This window comes from Haliotis rubra, unplaced genomic scaffold, assembly GCF_003918875.1.
Source record: "Haliotis rubra isolate DU_JTF1 unplaced genomic scaffold, ASM391887v1 Scf89, whole genome shotgun sequence".
Lineage (NCBI taxonomy): Eukaryota > Metazoa > Mollusca > Gastropoda > Lepetellida > Haliotidae > Haliotis > Haliotis rubra.
The window spans coordinates 2,421,789-2,442,277 of record NW_025767623.1 but is presented as its reverse complement, the minus strand read 5'-3'; the positions used below and the strand labels follow the sequence as shown (position 1 = coordinate 2,442,277).

The 20,489-nt window shown below is 40.3% G+C and overlaps 1 long non-coding RNA gene across 1 annotated transcript; it reads left to right on the top strand.

Moving 5' to 3' along the window:
• Nucleotides 1-15,039: 15,039 nt before the first annotated feature.
• LOC124263570 lies at nucleotides 15,040-17,114 on the top strand. The gene is made up of 4 exons (XR_006894888.1): nucleotides 15,040-15,084; nucleotides 15,938-16,054; nucleotides 16,631-16,646; nucleotides 17,023-17,114. It is a non-coding gene; the product is annotated as an uncharacterized LOC124263570 (long non-coding RNA).
• The last annotated feature ends 3,375 nt before the right edge of the window (nucleotides 17,115-20,489 follow it).

Sequence of the window (20,489 nt, the reverse complement as noted above, 5' to 3'; positions counted from 1 at the left end):
ATGAGGAATAATTTAGAGTATATATACTGTTCCAAGTCCCACTATTCGTTAAGTCTAATACGAGTCATATCAATTGTCAATCCATATTTCGTAAAAACACCTATCTATTTATATACACAGTTCAATGAATCTTGTGAGATTCAGTCCTATGCCAATAATATCATATTTACTTTTCGCATATTTTGTAAATTAACTTATTGTCTTATTCATTCATTAATATATTACATGTATGTATCGCTCTTTAATCCTGAAATGTAGGCCTGGATGGCCTCCCACTACAAAAGAAATAAGATTGAAGATATTATCATTGCATATTTGTCGTTTAAAATACAGTAAAACAAGTGAATTACGTATCACAGTTTAGTTTTACCACAACAGCTCACCGCATGATTATTCTACCCAACATTGTTACTTCTTACGCCACTATGCGCACGCATTTTTGACCAATGTTCAACAATTACTTTTTCACGTTTTGGAAGAATGCACGATTCGCGAAGTTTTCGGACACCTTCGTGTTTACTGGGGAGCATGTTATGTTTGGGCGAATAAGTTTTCTGTTTGGGTAAGCTTATGCGCAATTGCATTGAAAGTGGGAACTTTCTCGGCCCGACAGCTTCAGTCAGCCGAACGGCATTTAGAAGATTCTGCATGACACGCTGACCATGCGACCTGTAGATGCTGGGCTGCTGATGTAGGAATTGCCAATCTTTTCCTAAATCGTGCTTTAAGTAGTCCTGGCAAGATGCTCGGCTGTGTTGCAACGGGCTGGAGCCCCTCGAGCATACACGCGTTCTTGACTCTTTGACTGGATCTTTATGCGTGCCCCAGTGTGTACTCTCCAGTGTTATAAATTCCGCCGGTTACACTCTTACTGTTCTGACTTTTTGTCCAGTTTCCGGGTAAATCTTGCATGGAAAGATAATAGATAACGGAATAGCCATTTCTAGTTGGCTACAAAATACATCTAGGGTACTCGATTTGGCTGACATTTTCACGGCCAAGTTACAGTTATGAATCTATCTCAGCTGTTGAAAGTATATATACTCTCCCCAAAGGGAAACACATGCTTAAATAGTAATTTCATGTGGCAATGAATCAAAACGTGATTCATTTCACAGATGGTTTTTGCTTTATTTATAGGTCCTATGGTGTTTATGTTTTTGACATATCATTACACAGACGCACCATCCATCCAAAATACCCGCGTTTAACAGCATGGTTTCCAATTTCGGCGCGTAGTGTCATTATGAATATACACAATTCATTGGCGCAATCCATGTGGAAGTTGGGGATCAGATATGTTCCAATGATGGGTATATAAAAGGTTGATTGTTGTCTGTCGATTATTCACTGCGTTTGGAATATTGTTGACGAACGCAAAATGCCACGTCTAAGCAAAGCAAAACGGTCATATCGCCAATGGTTTTGCTTAGAGCTGGTCGGTCTCAACGTGCAGTTGCCCGACGCATGAATGTTCACCAAGCACCATTTCACGGCTCTGCGAGATATGGCCCTCAGGAGGAATGCGGCAACGTTCCCCTCATGGTGGGCGACTTCGAGCCACCACTGCGCTGCTTTAGATCGCTACATCCGAAAGTGCATCACCTACACGTCATCGAGCTTTTCACGGCGACCACCGTACCGCTCGACAAATACCTGGATTGAGGAAGCTTTTCGCACAGACCGTCAGGAACAGGTTGAGAGAAGGCTGGTTTCCGTGCCAGAAGATCTTTATTTACGGTCCTGGTGCTTCGATAACAACATCGTCGACATTGAGTTCAATGGTAATTCAACGTTCAGGCCGCGATTCTGCAGAATTGGCGTAGAATCTGGTTCAGCAATGAATCACGATTCCTATTGGAACGATGCGATGAAGAATGCAGATAATACGAGACGTCGACGTGAACGTTTCGCCTACGCTTGCGTTCCCTAGGTAGACGAATTCGGCTGGGGCAGTGTTATGATAAGAGGGCGATCACCTGCAATAGGAGAAGCGGATTTGGTGATGATCCAGGGCAACCTGACAGCTCAGCAGTACTGTGACGAAATCCTATGCCCACCTCCTTCCAATCATTGATCGCAAAGAGGGAGTTGTTTCAAGCAGGACAATGCACAGGCCCAACACAGCATCACGCTAGAGACTTCCTCCAGAGCCACAGCATCAATGTGCTCCCGCTTGCCCTCAAGATCACAGGACTTAAACCTGATCGAACATCTTTGGATGATTTCTGGACAGACAGGTAGCCGGGTCGTAACCCCGCTAACCCTCAGCTGAACGCTTCAGCAACTCCGCATTGAGCACTACAGGCAGAGGAGTGGGCTGCGATTGGGCAACACGAGATTCTGAGACTTATTCGTTCGATGCCGAAGGCAATGCCGTGCAGTTCATGGATGCCCACGGTGAGTCACGAGGTATTGACTTCAGCGCCACCACATCAGTCTCCATGTGACGCTCAAACGGACTTATTCGAGTTGAAGTTGCCAAAGAGACGGATAAAGTCTGCATTCCCAGTGTGCAATTTACGCTTCACTATTTCATTGACTCCCTAAAGCCTACAAGATGTTTCAAAATAAACATAAAATACAGTTCGAAATTCCTATATGCGTTTCTTTTTGGGAGAGTATATAATCAGATTAATATCCATTTTTGATATGGCCACCTTTAGGAATTGTCACACGTCATTCTCTTGATATATTCCTTGTGATACTCATGTTAGTGAATATAAAACATTGAAATCATAATGGAAAGATGTCTGAAATAAGAAGAGAGTAGATAATGAGAATAGTCTAAGAGATAAAACTTCAGGATGTCAGTTAATTTAAATACTTGAGATCTGTTGAAGGAATTGTAAAACTAAACAACAATTATTTGATCTAACGACTTCCTTGAATATGTTGAAAAATGCGTCTATCAGTCTACTAATCTGAGAGAGAAAATAACTAGAAACTTGAATAGAAAACAATGCCTGAAAATATGGTGACCATGACAACGCCACTGATATGAATATTGTCACCAAATTATTTGTTATTGTTTGTTGTGATTGTGTGAACCGACACTGGCGACCACGTCAGTACCTAGTGTAGCCACCCCTCGCACGAAAAACATCTGCCCAATGCCCTCCTAAAAGTTGTTCCATAGGGGGTTCATACCTGGCTGTGGCAGATCCCCATGTGCTGAAAAAAATTCAACACTATCCTTCGATGACGACTGAATTCAAATGGCATAAACGTCACTCTAGCACATGTTCAGAACGATAATAATGACGTCACACTGTTAAATAATTTCACTTGGGAAAGAATGATTTACAGTTGCAACGTCATGGTTTTGAGAAGTTCTTTGATCTTATCTTGTTTACATCATGATTATTGCCTCGAAAATGCACAAATATGACTGAAACGTTTTTGTGTTGAGGGTTACACATAGTATGTGTGAGTGAGTAGTAAATCCAATGACGTCACTCATTCATAACGTTGGGTTATGTATCAATGCGCCGATACAATGAGAAAGGACGAAATATGCATCGATTTGATCCCAAAGTGGTGAGATTTTTAGGTTTTGTAAGAAACAGATTACTGTACTCTGTTGTAAGATAAATGGAGTCTGACAAACACTCGTTTAGTTTCTTTTTGAGATCCGGGTTAGAATTGATCTTCAGCAACCCATGCTTGTCGTAAGAGGCGACTAATAGGGATCGGTTGAGATATGTCATCGTATTCAAATTGCGAAGATCGATGCTGATGATGTTGATCACACTGATTGTCTGATCATTTACAGACTGGAATAGCTGGAATATTGCAAGGGCGACGTTAAAGAAAAACGTTGGTGTGATCTCAATAGTTACGTTTACATCTTGATGTGCAGTGCAAAGAGTAAATACGGGTACATATGAGAGTGATTGAGTAGTGAGTGAGTAGGTGAATATCTTTTTACGTCGCTTTTCGCCATATGTCCAGCAATATCATGGCGGGGATACCAGAAATGGTCTTCACACATTGTACCCATGGAGGAATCGAACCCGGGTCTTCGGCGTGACGAGCGGACGCTTTAACCACTTGGCTACCACAGAGCAGACAGACCCAGCGCATGACAACATAGTGTTCAATGTTCGACTGCAATATGATAACGACACTAGTGTTTCAAACAGCAAGGACATGATTCACAGAGACCCCAGCAGTGCCAAAGAGTAAACTCATGACAACATAGTATTCAATATTCAACTGCCCAATAGCAACGAAACGGCGTATTCACTAATGTTTCAACAAGCAAGGACATGGTTCATGTGACAGGGAAATAGTGTCAAGTGAAACTACACGCACATCAACAGCTCAGATCTGTCAGTGTTAACCAGCTGCTGACTATGTTTCTGTTTTACACTGTGACCGGATTACTTCATGTGTGTGGTATGTATCTGTCTTCGAAATTGACATTTTATATAGCCATCCTTGTGACTGTTTTCTTAAGTAATACGGGATATTCTGTCAGTAAGCATACGTAATGATGACTGGTATTTTTTTGCGTGCAGGTCAGTATGAACTTATCACGCCAGTTTTTAATATGTTTTTGTTTTTTAAAGAACTTGAAAATAATACAGTTATATAGCGCCTAGTATCAATCTGTCTAGTTGCTCACTTGGACGCTGAATCACAATCTGATTATTTATTACCCTGGATAACCCAAGCTGCCTGTAAGGCGCTAGAAGGTTAATAGTCACCTGACTTATCTCACTGGGTAACCAGTTTCTGCTGTACCGAGTTTCGGCAATTTTGAACAAACACACTTACCTCAGGTGAGACCACATGTTAGTATATGATATGTTAGTATGTTCAGGGTAGTGTAGACCATATGTTAGTATATGATATGTTAGTATGTTCAGCGTAGTGTAGATCACATGTTAATTATATGATATGTTAGTATGTTCAGCGTAGTGTACATCACATGTTAGCATATGATATGTTAATATGTTCAGCGTAGTGTAGATCACATGTTAGTATATGATATGTTAGTATGTTCAGCGTAGTGTAGATCACATTTTAGTATATGATGTGTTAGTATGTTCAGCGTAGTGTAGACCACATGTTAGTATATGATGATATGTTAGTATGTTCAGCGTAGTGTAGATGACATGTTAGTATATGATATGTTAGTATGTTCAGCGTAGTGTAGATCACATGTTAGTATATGATGATATGTTAGTATGTTCAGCGTAGTGTAGATCACATGTTAGTATATGATATGTTAGTATGTTCAGCGTAGTGTAGACCACATGTTAGTATATGATATGTTAGTATGTTCAGCGTAGTGTAGATCATATGTTAGTATATGATATGTTAGTATGTTCAGCGTAGTGTAGATACATGTTAGTATATGATATGTTAGTATGTTCAGCGTAGTGTAGACCACATGTTAGTATATGATATGTTAGTATGTTCAGCGTAGTGTAGATCACATGTTAGTATATGATATGTTAGTATGTTCAGCGTAGTGTAGATCACATGTTAGTATATGATATGTTAGTATGTTCAGCGTAGTGTAGATCACATGTTAGTATATGATATGTTAGTATGTTCAGCGTAGTGTAGACCACATGTTAGTATATGATATATTAGTATGTTCAGCGTAGTGTAGACCACATGTTAGTATATGATATGTTAGTATGTTCAGCGTAGTGTAGATCACATGTTAGTATATGATATGTTAGTATATTCAGCGTAGTGTAGATCATATGTTAGTATATGATATGTTAGTATGTTCAGCGTAGTATAGACCACATGTTAGTATATGATATGTTAGTATGTTCAGCGTAGTGTATACCATATGTTAGTATATGATATGTTAGTATGTTCAGCGTAGTGTAGATCACATGTTAGTATATGATATGTTAGTATGTTCAGCGTAGTGTAGATCACATGTTAGTATATGATATGTTAGTATGTTCAGCGTAGTGTAGATCATATGTTAGTATATGATATGTTAGTATGTTCAGCGTAGTGTAGACCACATGTTAGTATATGATATGTTAGTATGTTCAGCGTAGTGTAGATCACATGTTAGTATATGATATGTTAGTATGTTCAGCGTAGTGTAGATCACATGTTAGTATATGATATGTTAGTATGTTCAGCGTAGTGTAGATCACATGTTAGTATATGATATGTTAGTATGTTCAGCGTAGTGTAGATCATATGTTAGTATATGATATGTTAGTATGTTCAGCGTAGTGTAGACCACATGTTAGTATATGATATGATAGTATGTTCAGCGTAGTGTATATCATATGTTAGTATATGATATGTTAGTATGTTCAGCGTAATGTAGACCACATGTTAGTATATGATATGTTAGTATGTTCAGCGTAGTGTAGATCACATGTTAGTATATGATATGTTAGTATGTTCAGCGTAGTGTAGACCACATGTTAGTATATGATATGTTAGTATGTTCAGCGTAGTGTAGATCACATGTTAGTATATGATATGTTAGTATGTTCAGCGTAGTGTAGACCACATGTTGGTATATGATATGTTAGTATGTTCAGCGTAGTGTAGATCACATGTTAGTATATGATATGTTAGTATGTTCAGCGTAGTGTAGATCACATGTTAGTATATGATATGTTAGTATGTTCAGCGTAGTGTAGATCATATGTTAGTATATGATATGTTAGTATGTTCAGCGTAGTGTAGACCACATGTTAGTATATGATATGTTAGTATGTTCAGCGTAGTGTAGATCATATGTTAATATATGATATGTTAGTATGTTCAGCGTAGTGTAGACCACATGTTAGTATATGATATGTTAGTATGTTCAGCGTAGTGTAGATCATATGTTAGTATATGATATGTTAGTATGTTCAGCGTAGTGTAGATCACATGTTAGTATATGATATGTTAGTATGTTCAGCGTAGTGTAGACCATATGTTAGTATATGATATGTTAGTATGTTCAGCGTAGTATAGGCCATATGTTAGTATATGATATGTTAGTATGTTCAGCGTAGTGTAGATCACATGTTAGTATATGATATGTTAGTATGTTCAGTGTAGTGTAGACCACATGTTAGTATATGATATGTTAGTATGTTCAGCGTAGTGTAGATCACATGTTAGTAATGTGTGTATGATATGTAAATATAGTGCATACATGTATATGAAGCTCTGTGTATGGGATATATACATATTATACAATTAATAAACAATCATAATAAACAATAATAAAGTAAAAGAAAATATATTTAAGAATACAATCGATCGGGTCAATCGATATCACTTTGTGGACTCCTCTAAAAAGAATGTAATTTACATTTTCCTAAAGGTTTACATTATAAATGCAAAATTGTGTCAGTTTGACAACTCATCCCACAGAAAATACTATAACGCATGTTCATAAAAGTTCTTTCCTCCTTACATGATCTTGTCTCTTTGTTTGGGGGCTTATATGTGTGTGGTATGTATCTGTCAACTAGTATTATATTGAGCTGACTTCAATAATGTGCTTGAATAATTCTGTCAACTGTTAACCTTGTTTTAATGACGAATACTTGTTTTGCGTGCAGGTCTTGCCTCCATAACAACTGGATACCCACACACTGTTACACGTGTTGGCGACGATGTTAACATAACCATGAACCCAGCGAATGTCAGCTTCCTATATGACGTATGGGTGAATGGTTCGGTAGCTGTGAGACTGTTACTGGTCATGCCTAAGTCACACCGTGTATGGGTACTCAACACCAGTCACACCGGCTACACGACCAGGATCAGATACACCGGGGAGGACTCACTATCACAGACAGGACAGCTGAGGTTTACCATCTACAATGTTACTGTACAGGACGCTGGTACTTACTACTGTCAAGGAACCAATGGACAGAACAGTTACTGGATGTAGACAGGTCCTCGTTGTAACACGTGAGTAGGATATGGGATTAACAGAATATTATTTGAAGAATAAAGTTGGACTGTCTTAATGTATCTCCAACATAAATAAATAGCTGTTCAATCTTCTATTGCTATTAAGAACTTAAGGTGAGGTGAAATGGGGGTTTAGATTGTATATGTATATATGTGTGAGTGACCTAGCATGCGTGCGTGCGTGTGTGTGTGTACGCATGTGTTTGTATCTGTGTGTGTGTGTGCATGTGTGTGTTGTATGCATGTGTGTGCTATCTGTTGTATGCATGTGTGTGTTGTATGGATGTGTGTGTGTTGTATGCATGTGTGTGTTGTATGCATGCGTGTGTTGTATGCATGTGTGTTGTATGCATGTGTATGCATGTGTGTGTGTTGTATGTGTATGTATATGTGTGTATGCTATGCAGTGTGTTGTATGTATGTGTGTGTTGTGGTATGTTGTATGCGTGCGTTGTATGCATGCATGTGTGTTGTGTGCATGTATGCATGTATGCGTGTGTATGTATATGTGAACTGTGCTTGTTATGCATGTCGCGTATAAGAACTATGCTTGTTCACCGTCATCAGAAGCAGTGTAACGCAGTTTAACGCACCTGGATGAGTCGACCCTCCTCCGGAGTCGATCAGTAGAGGCAGCCAGTAGTTGTGGTGGTAACTATCATATTTAATCAACTAAACGGTTAGGAGTATTAGGATCTAACCAACATGGATTCCCTGCTGTAACTGTGGAACACTGACAGTCGAACACTGAGTGAGTGAGGGAATGAGTGATTATTTTAGCAATATTCCAGCAATATCATGACAGACATCATGTAGATAATCAATGTGACGAGTGAATAGTATAATAAATGAACCGAGTATAGTATGAAAGCATTTAGTAACATCTTGTTCAATGGCACTCGTGTTAAGGTCTGAGCACATTTGTTATATTTGTTCACAGAGAAGCCAACCACACCTACCATCATCGGACCTGCCTCACCTGTATCAGGTGAGAATGTCACCCTGACATGCTCCTCCTCCTCCCGGAGTCTACCCCCCGGACCATCCCCACTGACCATGACCTACATCTGGAGGGAGGGACAGGACCTCAGGTAGAATCTGGTGATGAGTCTCCTACAGGTGGAGATGACCTGACAATAACCCACATCAGCAGAGAGAACCAGGGAGACATCTACAGCTGCCAGACTGTGGAGGAGGGCCTGAAGTCTAACTGGAGTCATGGACATGTACTGGATGTTCTCTGTGAGTAAGAACTTACCTTGTTTACGGTATAGGAACCTCGTATATCTTATCTTTGAAACTGTGCTTCTGAGTGATAGTTTTGTCACAACGTTCTACTGTGAACTACTGTTGACTACTGTGTTCTGTGTAAACAAAACAGAAATGATGATTGTGAAAGTTTGGATAGGAAATATAGGCAGGTCTGATTTAATGATCCATGAGTTTCAGAGGCTATCGAAAATGCTGATAGTTTCCCGGCACTGTAAGCTCACCTGGATATGTTGTCAAGAGTTGTACATGTTATATCTGGGGGTTAGGCGTCCCGGATTGAGACTCAACCCAAAAGTACTAGAATTTGTACTTTACTAAGAAAGTGTAATCCCAAATATAACATGTTACATGGTCACTTTCTAAATTGAATTGTGTAGTCATAAGAGTTTTACATGTCAATAGAGTGCGTGAGTGAGTTACAACGGTGTTCCAGTTGTAGTCTGTACTTATTATGTGAGGAAAGCATAAATTGATATGGGTCTGAGACGTTTACCATTTTGTGAATCCCAAGAACACAGGCCAAGCCAAGCAGCATGTCTTCATTCATCATGTATGTCACACAAGCAAACTGCACTTATATGTAAGGAAGAAACATCCGTTCTTAGCTGACCATCTCACATGCATTCCAGATGGACCTGACCAGATACAGTTTGACGGCACAAGTGACAAGCTGGAGGTAGAAGAAGGGAAACCTGCAGCTGTGAGATGTTCTGCTGACTGTAACCCTGCCTGTACTGTAACCTGGTGGGACATCTCCAGACAGACGGTGATTACAGGACAGGGGGAGGCTGTGTTGTCTATACCAGCTGTAGATGTATCTGTGTTTGGACTGTACACGTGTCACGTCAACAACAGCCATGGGAGTGCATCACGGAACCTGACGCTGGAGGTCTTCTGTAAGTCAACACTTCAGTAATATAATCTGTTATATACAACCTATTTTGGGAATGACGCCTGTTGGGACGGCCCCTTTTCGTACACCTGATCCTGCTGGAACACCTGGAACACCTGCTAGAACACCCAGAGATTTAAAATAATCAAAGACCCTTTAGATGTCACTCAAAGATTAAAAATAATTAACCATTTGAAACCGTAATATTGATGAAGAATTTCACTTTCACTATGATCTGATGGCATTATCACTCCAATGATTCTTAACTTTCAGATTCTCCAAAATCCCAAATGTTTCCGTTAATTCGAAAAATCAATTAGAAACCCAGCCCTACAGAATACAGTGCTCCTGAAACTCTATTTATATGAGGAATATAATTTGACACTTTTCGTAACATATTTCCGTTTCTTCACCCTGCACAAATGAGAACACTGATGTTACCGACATTGCATGTCCTCCTGTGGAGCTGATGTTGACAATGACGTTGTTGTTGGGGATGTACAGCGTACCTCATCAATCACTTACAAAGCGTTGCACGGAAAGGTTATTTCAGATGAACATCGCAAGTGTCAACCCATTTAATATGTTTTGAATCGGGTTAAAACCTCCCGAAGAGGCTTGATGTTACATGATTATACCCGTATGCATACTGAACTGAATATTGTTCATATTAAAAGTTTCAGTAAGTGTATTTGCTGAATCTCGTGCCGTTTCCATCGTCGCCGTGGCTGCTGTCTGTTCCGTCCTGATCGTGGTAATCGCCGTTGTGGTCATCGTTGTTGTGGTCATCGTTGTTGTTTGTAGAAAACAGAGACGTAGAGGTAATACGGTGTGATGTGAGAGTGAATGACGATAACCCGAGAGTCACGTAAAGTTGTCTCTCTCAGAAGCACTCCTTTCGCACTTTCGTTCAGCAATTACAAATACTGGTCTCACTTAATAGCGTGTTGCGGTTCATATATTAACTACATGCTCATGTCTACATCACGCAATCGATGTGTGTGTTCAGTGTATCGTTACCCGGAAATAGTTGGCTCCATAGAATAGCAAGGCCAATGCTTTCAAAATGAACAGTCACACGATGATAGTGCATAAGAAATATAGACACGTTCTTTATGTGAGTGAGTATGTTTTACGCCTCTTTTAGCAATATTTCCGCAATATCACGGCGGGGATACCAGAAATTGGCTTCACACATTGTACCCAAGTGCAGCATCGAACCTGGGTCTTCGGCGTGACGAGCGGACTCTTTAACCACTAGTCTACCCCACCGTCCCTTCCTATATATATAGGGGCGGTGGGGTAGCCTAGTGGTAAAAGCACTGGCTCGTCACGCCGAAGACCCGGGTTCGAATCCCCACATGGGTACACTGTGTGAAGCCCATTTCTGGTGACCCCGCCGTGATGTTGCTGGAATATTGCTAAAAGCGGCGTAAACCAAACTCAGTCAGTCAGTCAGTCCTATATATATATATATACACACATGTACTGAATTATATATGACAGTGTGTGGACAACGCTTTGGGTGAGGTAGGCGGGGAGGGCGGGGCTGATGGTTACTTCAGAATACGTTGTACCCCCACAACTGATATATATACCAATACTGACCAGCAAATAGAAACGCAATTCAAGAAATCAAAACTCACACTGAATCTCGATTCGTCTGAAAAGATGACATCATCCCACCTTCGTTGTCGAGAACAGAACAGAACAGAACTTTTACTAGGCTCTGGCCTGGGGTACATAACAGGTACAATAGATATACAGTTGAGATTACATAGGATGGTAGGATGGTTTACAAGGAAGATTCTACAGTTTTCATGACAGTACTACAAAATATACACAGTTTTTTAAAACACTACTTCGTTTACAGTTTAACAATTCTTTAAATCTTAAAACATTGGGTTTTTCAACGTAATGGTTTGAGATATAAGTTTTCCTATGATGTTTGAAGAAAGGGCAGAGAAAAATGTAGTGAAATTCATCGCCAACATCACACGTGTAGCAGAGGTTACACATTCTTTCTTCGAGTGGAATTTACTTCTATATGTAAACGATGGCAGGAAGTTCTAAACAAGAGAAATTTAAGAGCCCAGGAGGAAGGGATATATGTGAGATATTTTTTTCAAAGACAAGTTCAGATTTGAATACGCGATACATGGTACCCTTAGAAGAATTCGAATGAGAATGGGTCCACGGTAGGGTCGAAGGCAATGTAAGCATGCCGCTAGGAGTCGTCAACGCACAGTACTTTCGCTGATAGGGCGCCCCATAGACCCAATCACGGCATTAGCAGTGCTTACTGCCGCCTGCAGACGGTTCCGGAGGTGCTGAAGTTGGATTATCCGGTCCTGTCTTTGTGACGTCACACGGGAGCGTACCGGAACGGGGGCGATCAGAAACGCTGCCAGTTGCCATTACTAACCGTTGCTGCAGACGAGTTATTGTCGAAGGGTGCACCTGAAAATATCGGTCTACATGAACTTGTCAAACTCCAGCATTCAGCATGCCTATTGCTTGGTGTCTCTCCATTTCACTTACACGTGGCATGTTGCTGTGTGAAATGCGTGTGTCTTGTTTTAAAGTATCAAATCCAAACTCATGCTGAAAAAGTACAATTTTCATGAATTCTGAGTTGCGTTTTTATTGCTGGTCAGTATATATACACCTATACAAACGTTAAGCAATACTAATATGTTTTTAGATGTGATGTCTTTATTATAACTATTCTTTAAGGAAGTAACTATTCTTTAAGGAAGTAAATGCGGGAAATTGAATCTGTGACCAGCCTTTAAGGAAGAGTTTACTGTGAGTGTATATGAGCAATATCTCGACGGGGACACCCGAAATGGGCTTCAGACATTGTACCCATGTGGGGAATCGAAATCAGGTGTTCGGCGTGAAGAGTTTATACCCTTAAAGAGACACTATTATTGAGATCATATGCAAAACCTTTCACACCCATAAATAGAGTGAAAACTAAATATCTATGTTATAAGCTTACATGAGAAGTTAGATGTAAATTACTGAAAACTGGGGTGTTATTTACTTGACGTCTCCTTTCCTGTGTATGTTTCAGTCCAACATTTCATTTCTCTTATATAACCATCAAGATACATTTGAACAGCCTGAGAACAGACATTGGAACTAAATGAACCATATTATATTTCGTTCCACCTAATCCTAACTGTAATGGAAAAGTCCTAAATAAAAGCATGCCCTGGGTTTCCAGAGGTTCGGGTATCACCTATCTATAAAAAGAAAGACATTTGCTCTAAAAACAGTGACATATCGTTCTACCAATTTCTAATAATTTATTACTTCTTCAAAGGTATGCAATTATACGAGCAATTCGTTAAGCATATATTTTTTCATCTAACATTTTGCATGTACTTATCTACACAATTATAACTTTCAGATAGAGGATACCCTCATAACCGGTGAGTAGCTGCTATCCAGATGGTAATGGGTAAACAGTTGGCAGTATCTGCTATCCTTGGTAAGGCCATTGGGTAAACAGTTGGCAGTATCTGCTATCCTTCAAGGCTGTTGGGTAAACAGTTGGCAGTATCTGCAATCCTTCAAGGCTATTGGGTAAACAGTACTAGTTGGCGGTATTTGCAATCCTTCAAGGCTATTTGGTAAACAGTTCATCGCCAACACAATTTGACTGGCTATGTCACTAATCAATAGCTGTGTGATATCGAGCACAATCTAAATCAATGGCGCACAGTCAATGAGCTGCTGGATAGTTATTACTCTTCCAGGCCAATGTTTCAAGGGCGTGAACTACCTGTATTTCAGTGAACACCTGGGTGTCTTCACTGATTTTCTCAGTGGTTCATTCATTATCATTTTGACAACTATTTTGTGATTTGCAACACTTTTATTTGTTTTCATAAATATTCCTTGATTCGAACCACTTTCTACATTTCTTTTCCCCCAGCCTTGTCACATACATCCTTGACGCAGAAACAGACGGGGGCTACCAGGAGATAGAAGGTTGGTGTTGTACGTCATCGTAGACCCTTAAACGTCACATGAATTAGTTCAGATAAACAGGAGAATTATTAAATGGGCAATGTTATGTACCATGTCTAAAAATAGTCTTGGAATTTTAGCTGTCAACGTAGAAAAACTAAAGGCCTATCATAACTATTAGCTCCGAGTGACCTTGGGCGTTTGGGTAGCCCAGTGGTTAAAGCGTTAAAGTCGAAGGCCCGGGTTCGATTCCTGACATGGGATGAATGTGTCAGGCCCATTTCTTGTGTCCCCTGTCGTGATATTGCTGTAACATTGCTAAAAGTCGCGTAAAACCCAACTCACTCACTCACTGACTGACCTTCTCTTGAAACTTCTATCGGATGCTGTCATATATCGCGTCTATGGTGCTAGATCAGTGCACTATATTCAAACATGTACGGATATGTGATCGGTGCACAATAATACAGGCATCTGTGATTAACCTTGCAGTTTGTATGCATAATTAACTGCTGAACATTGTCACTTTCAGAGAGAGGATACTTTCATCAGCGGTGAGTATCTTCATCAATCTTCAAGTAGGATGAATAAATATTTCATCTCACACAGTGATACATAGCTGAAGATCTGATATAGAACCGATCCTCAGCAACCCATGGTTGTCGTAAAGTTGACAAACGGGATACGGTGGTCAGGCTCGCTGACTTGGTTGACTCATATCATCGTATCCCAGTTGCGTAGATCGATGCTTATGCTGTTGAGCACTGGATTGTCTGGTCTAGACTCGATTATTTACAGACCGCCGCCATATAGGTGGAATATTGCTGAGTGCGGCGTCAAACAACAAACAAACCGACATAGCTATCAGAGCAAAACTATGCACGATTCGGAGCCATGTAAATTGAGAGTGTGTCACAGCTTTATTACTTCCTTTCATTTTACTCTAAGTTTAATACTCATTTTTATCAGCTTGGTTTCGAATCACAGGGAAGACGAAAACGACGAGAGCTACCAGGAAATAGAAGGTTGGTGTCTAAAGGTTAACTACAAGCATGATGTGTAACGGCTGTGAAACTCGAACTGTGAGTGTATGGTACTGATATGTCGATTGAATGTAGCTCGAACTATCTCCCGTCTGAAGTCCAGAAGCCTGGAATAGGAGTCGTGTCTAAAACCCATATACATTGGATATAAGTCAAATCGTCAAGGTTACGGTGTAATATTTCAAGGAAAGGGAAAATACCGATTATATGATTTAAAATACCCATCATAGAATAGTTAATATACTGTAAATAAACATTTCCTAAGTCAAATTCGTTTATATTATATATATGATACTTATGATACTTCTTAATTTCCATGTACATAACAAGGATTCGGTGATATGCCATGTTGGGGAAACAGATCCACTGGCCTGGACAGCTGTAACGGTCATACTTCCCGTCATACATCAAGAATGATTCTTCCATCTTCATTGCTTGTTTCCTTTGTTGCGTTTGCGATGTAGACAGGGTTCCAGTAGCCTATAAAGAAACGTAGTTTGTTTGAAAAAGTAGACACAAATAGTATTTCCTCCTAATGTCCTAAAACCAGTATCTATGCACTGAAAGGAATAAGGAATATTAACGACGAATCCTTTATGTTTCAATACGATGTAGACAGGACTCTTTTAGCTTATAAAAGATCGATGTTTCATTCAAAAGACACACACAAAACCCCAGAACTTCCTCTATTTCCTCCTTATGTTTTAAAACAAATATATGCATTAAAACGAACCAGGCATATTAACAGAACATTTCTTATCATTCAAATACGTCTCTGCGTTCTCATATAAATTCTCATACTAATTACATATGTGTTAAATGTGTTTTATATCAGAAGGTGATGCAAACATAGACGACATCGTCCCCATCGTAGCTGTCTACTCCATTATGCTCACTGCTGTGGCAGTTGTGGTGGCAGCAGTTACTGTTCTTGTCTGCAAGGACGTAAAAGGTACGATGAATATATGAATCTTTTTGAATGCAATGTAAGTTTCAATCCCTCCTCAGGTCAGAACTGGTCTTCTACAACCTATTTGCAAGCTCGTCATAACAGGTGAGAAACGCTGGCTGATTATGGTCATGCATGTATACCCCCGTTTCCCAATTGCGTAAATCGATACTCATGATATCAATCACTGGGTTTTCTTGTCAAGTCTGGATTATTTCAGACAATCGTAATATAGCTGGAATATTGCTGAATGCAGCGTTAAACAGCAAACAGGCATGTCTGTAGTTCACCTTCATATGCTGAAATCTTTTTTTTTTCCATTTTATTTTGTAAACGCTGTTTTGATTAAGTAATTTGGGCAGTCGGGGCCAAGTGGTTAAGGCGATCACGCCAAAGAACTAGGTTCGATTCCCCACATGAGTACAATGTGTGAAGCCCTATTTATGGTGTTCTGGTTTTGGTGATATTGATGGACTGTGCTAACAGCAACTCAGTCACTAACTGTTATTCAGTAAATGGAAACGTGGACGAATCTTTCCGTTAAGAAATTTACAAGTTTGTGTTTTGCTTTATTTGCAGAAAACCAGGACAGAAGGTACATAAGTTTATTGTTTGACCTTAAGTGCTGGAGCTAGGTATGGTAATAACCAGTTAACAAACCCTCATATATGTGTCCAGTTGCAATCTCCTGTGTTAAACACCATTTACTCAACTTACCCCAGAAAACTAGACCTAACTGAATAAACGAAGCCCGTATAGATTATCTGTGGAAATGACGGAGAAAGTAGCAATTGGATCTATGTAACAAATGTACGATGTGTTAAGAGAGGATTGCAATCTATTATCACTGTCTTTTTTAGGATTTCCAATCCATTTATGATTTCTGTTCCACGCTGCATGAAAGCAAGATACATACACTTCTGTGAAAAGACAACTTTATGTGCAATATAAGTGTAATGTTGTAATTACAGATGTGGTGAATATCTTACTGTGATGGCAGACAGATTGTCCCGTGACTTGAGTGATGTACCTTGTGCTTCCAACAACGGCGGGGATGTCTTACCCTACATGATTACGAGCGACTCCTGAGGGAACAGTTCCACATCTACATGTCTCTCCACCCTTCAACTTCCTAACTGAGGACCACAGCACCAGGTGAAGCCAAAACTGACAGTACAGTTCCTCATCTACGTCTCTCCACTCTTCATCGTCCTCCATCGAGGACCACAGTACCAGGTGAAGCCTATACTGACGATACTGTTCCTCATCTACACGTCTCTCACCCTTCATCATCCCCACAGAGGACCACAGTACCAGGTGAAGCCTATACTGACGATACTGTTCCTCATCTACACGTCACTCCATCCTTCATCGTTCCCCTCAGAAGTCTAATCTGACCTAGAAACAGTACAGTTCCTCATCTACGTCTCTCCACTCTTCATCGTCCTCCACAGAGGGGACCACAGCACCAGGTGAAGCCTATACTGACGATACTGTTCCTCATCTACACGTCACTCCATCCTTCATCGTCCCTCACAGAAGTCTAATGTGACGGTACAGTTCCTCATCTACACGACTATCCATTCTTCATCGTCCCCACAGAGGACCACACGTACCAGGTGAAGCTCTAATCAGACGGTACAGTTCCTCATCTACACATCTCTCCACCCTTCATCGTCACCCAAAGACGGTGCAGTACCACAGTACCAGGTGAAGCCTAATGTGACGGAGTACAGTTTCTCATTCTACACGTCTCTCCACCTTCATTCTCCTCTACAGAGGACCACGACACCAGTAGGGCATGATCTGATGTTACAGTTCCTCATCTATACGTATCTCCACCCTTCATCGTCCCCAACAGACGACCACGGGACCACAGTACGGGGTGCAGCCTCAAGTGAGGCAACAGTTTATGCAGACGATATTGTCTTTGTACCTTTCTACAGACGATATTGTGTTTATAGTTTTATGCAGACAATGTTTTCTTTTCGCTGCAGGCTGACCATATTTTTCTTTATAGCTTTATGCTGACGATATTTTCTTTGTCGTTTAATGCAAACGCCATTTTCTGTGTCATTTTATGCAGGCGATATCTTCTTTGTCATTTTATGCAGACGGTATTTTTTCTCTGTCGTTTTATGCAGACAATATTTTCTTTGTTGTTGTATGCAGACGATATTTTCTTTGTCACTTTATGCAGACGATATTTTCTTTGTCACTTTATGCAGACGATGTTTTCTTTGTCGTTTCATGCAGATGATATTTTCTTTGTCTTTTAATGCAGACAATATTTTCTTTTGTCACTTTATGCAGACGATATTTTATTTGTCGTGTTATGCAGATGATATTTTGTTTGTCACTTTATGCAGACGATATTTTCTTTGTCGCTTTATGCAGATGATATTTTCTTTGTTGCGTTATGGAGATGATATTTTTCTTTTTGTCACTTTATGCAGATGATATTTTCTTTGTCTTTATCGCTTTATTCAGACGATATTTTATATGTTGCGTTATGCAGAGGATATTTTATTTCTCACTTTATGCACCCGATATTTTCTTTGTCACTTTATTCAGACGATATTTTCTTTGTCACTTTATGCAGATGATATTTTCTTTGTCACTTTATGTAGACGTTTTTTCTTTGTCACTTTATGCAGACGATATTATCGTTGTCACCTGATGCTGACGATATTTTCTTTATCACTTTATGCAAGTGATATTGTTCTCTTGTACCTCCAGACGAACAATCCTTACATCCTTACAATGTATGTAAGACTGTGTACCTCGCCGGTGTGATAGTGGCTAATAATTGATTACTGTTAAAGAGACATTTGTAATAGCATGTTATGTCCGGTTTCTAAATATTATAATCTTATCGTAAAGCTATTAGTTCTTATGTTAGTGTACAGTTAGTTATGTATGTGAGTCTAGGTGTAGATGAACGGATATTTTGGTATCGATGAAAAAGAGTGTATTATGTGTTATCTGATGTGTTGTGTGTTTCGACATCATAATAAACTTATTATTATGATTATATTTTGTCTTCTTCTTGCATTGATCCTTCCGTAAACCTTACCAGGAACATATGATTGTGTGTTCAACCCCAAAAGGGTTGCATTTTCATTCAGTTGTTCGCCCCACAAGCGTTTGAGTAAGTGAGGTTAAAAGTTTACATAAGATCGACAATAGTGCAGCCATTTCGCGATGAGAATGAATTTAGGTATATATTCTATTCAAGTCCCACTATTCATAAGTCTAATATGGTCATGTCATATATATACTCTCCCAAAAGAAACGCATCATGAAAATAGCAATTTCATGTAGCAATGAATTAAAACGTGATTCATTTTACAAAAGGTTTTGCTCTGTTTATGAGTCCTATGGTGTTTATGTTTTGAAACATCACAACAAAACGCACCATCCGTAAAATACCCGTATTTAACAGCATGATTTTCAATTTCGGCGTGTAGTGTCACAGAATACACAATTCACATGCAATGCACGTGAAAGTTGGGGATCAGATAGTCTCAATGATGGGTATAAAGGTTGATCGCTGTCTGTCGATTATTCACTGTATTTGGAATATTGTTGACGAACGCAAAATGCCACGTCTAAGTGAAGCCAACCGTCATATCGCCATTGGTTTGCTTGAAGCTGGCCAGTCTCAACGTGCAGTTGCCCGACGCATGAATGTTCGCAAAGCACCATTTCACGGCTCTGGGAGAGATATCGCCGGCAGAATGCGGTAGCAGATGCCCTCGTAGTGGGCGACCTCGAGCGACCACTGCGGCGCAGGATCGCTACATCCGGGTACATCACCTGCGTCATCGAACAGCTACGGCGACCAGTACCGCTCGACAAATACCCGGATTGAGGGAGGCTTTCTGCACAGACCGTCAGGAACAGGTTGAGAGAGGCTGGTTTACGTGCCAGAAGACCTTATTTTGGCCCTGTGCTTCGACAACAACATCGTCGACATCGAGTTCAATGGTGCACCAACGTTCAGGCCTGGAACCTACCGAATTGGCGTAGAATCTGGTTCAGTGATGAATCACGATTTCTATTGGAACGACGCGATGGAAGAATGCGGGTGTACAGACGTCGACGTGAACGTTTCGCCGACGCTTGCGTTCCCCAGGTGGACAGATTCGGCCGGGGCAGTGTTATGATGTGGGGGGAGCGATCACCTGCCGTAGGAGAAGTGATTTGGTGATGATCCAGGGCAACCTGACAGCTCAACGGTACTGTGACGAAATCCTACGCCCACACCTCCTTCCAATCATTGATCGCCAGAGGGAGTTGTTTCAACAGGACAATGCCAGGCCCCACACAGCACGTCACACTAGAGACTTCCTCCAGAACCACAACATCAATGTGCTCCCCTGGCCCTCAAGATCACCGGACTTAAACCCGATCGAACATCTGTGGGATGCCCTGG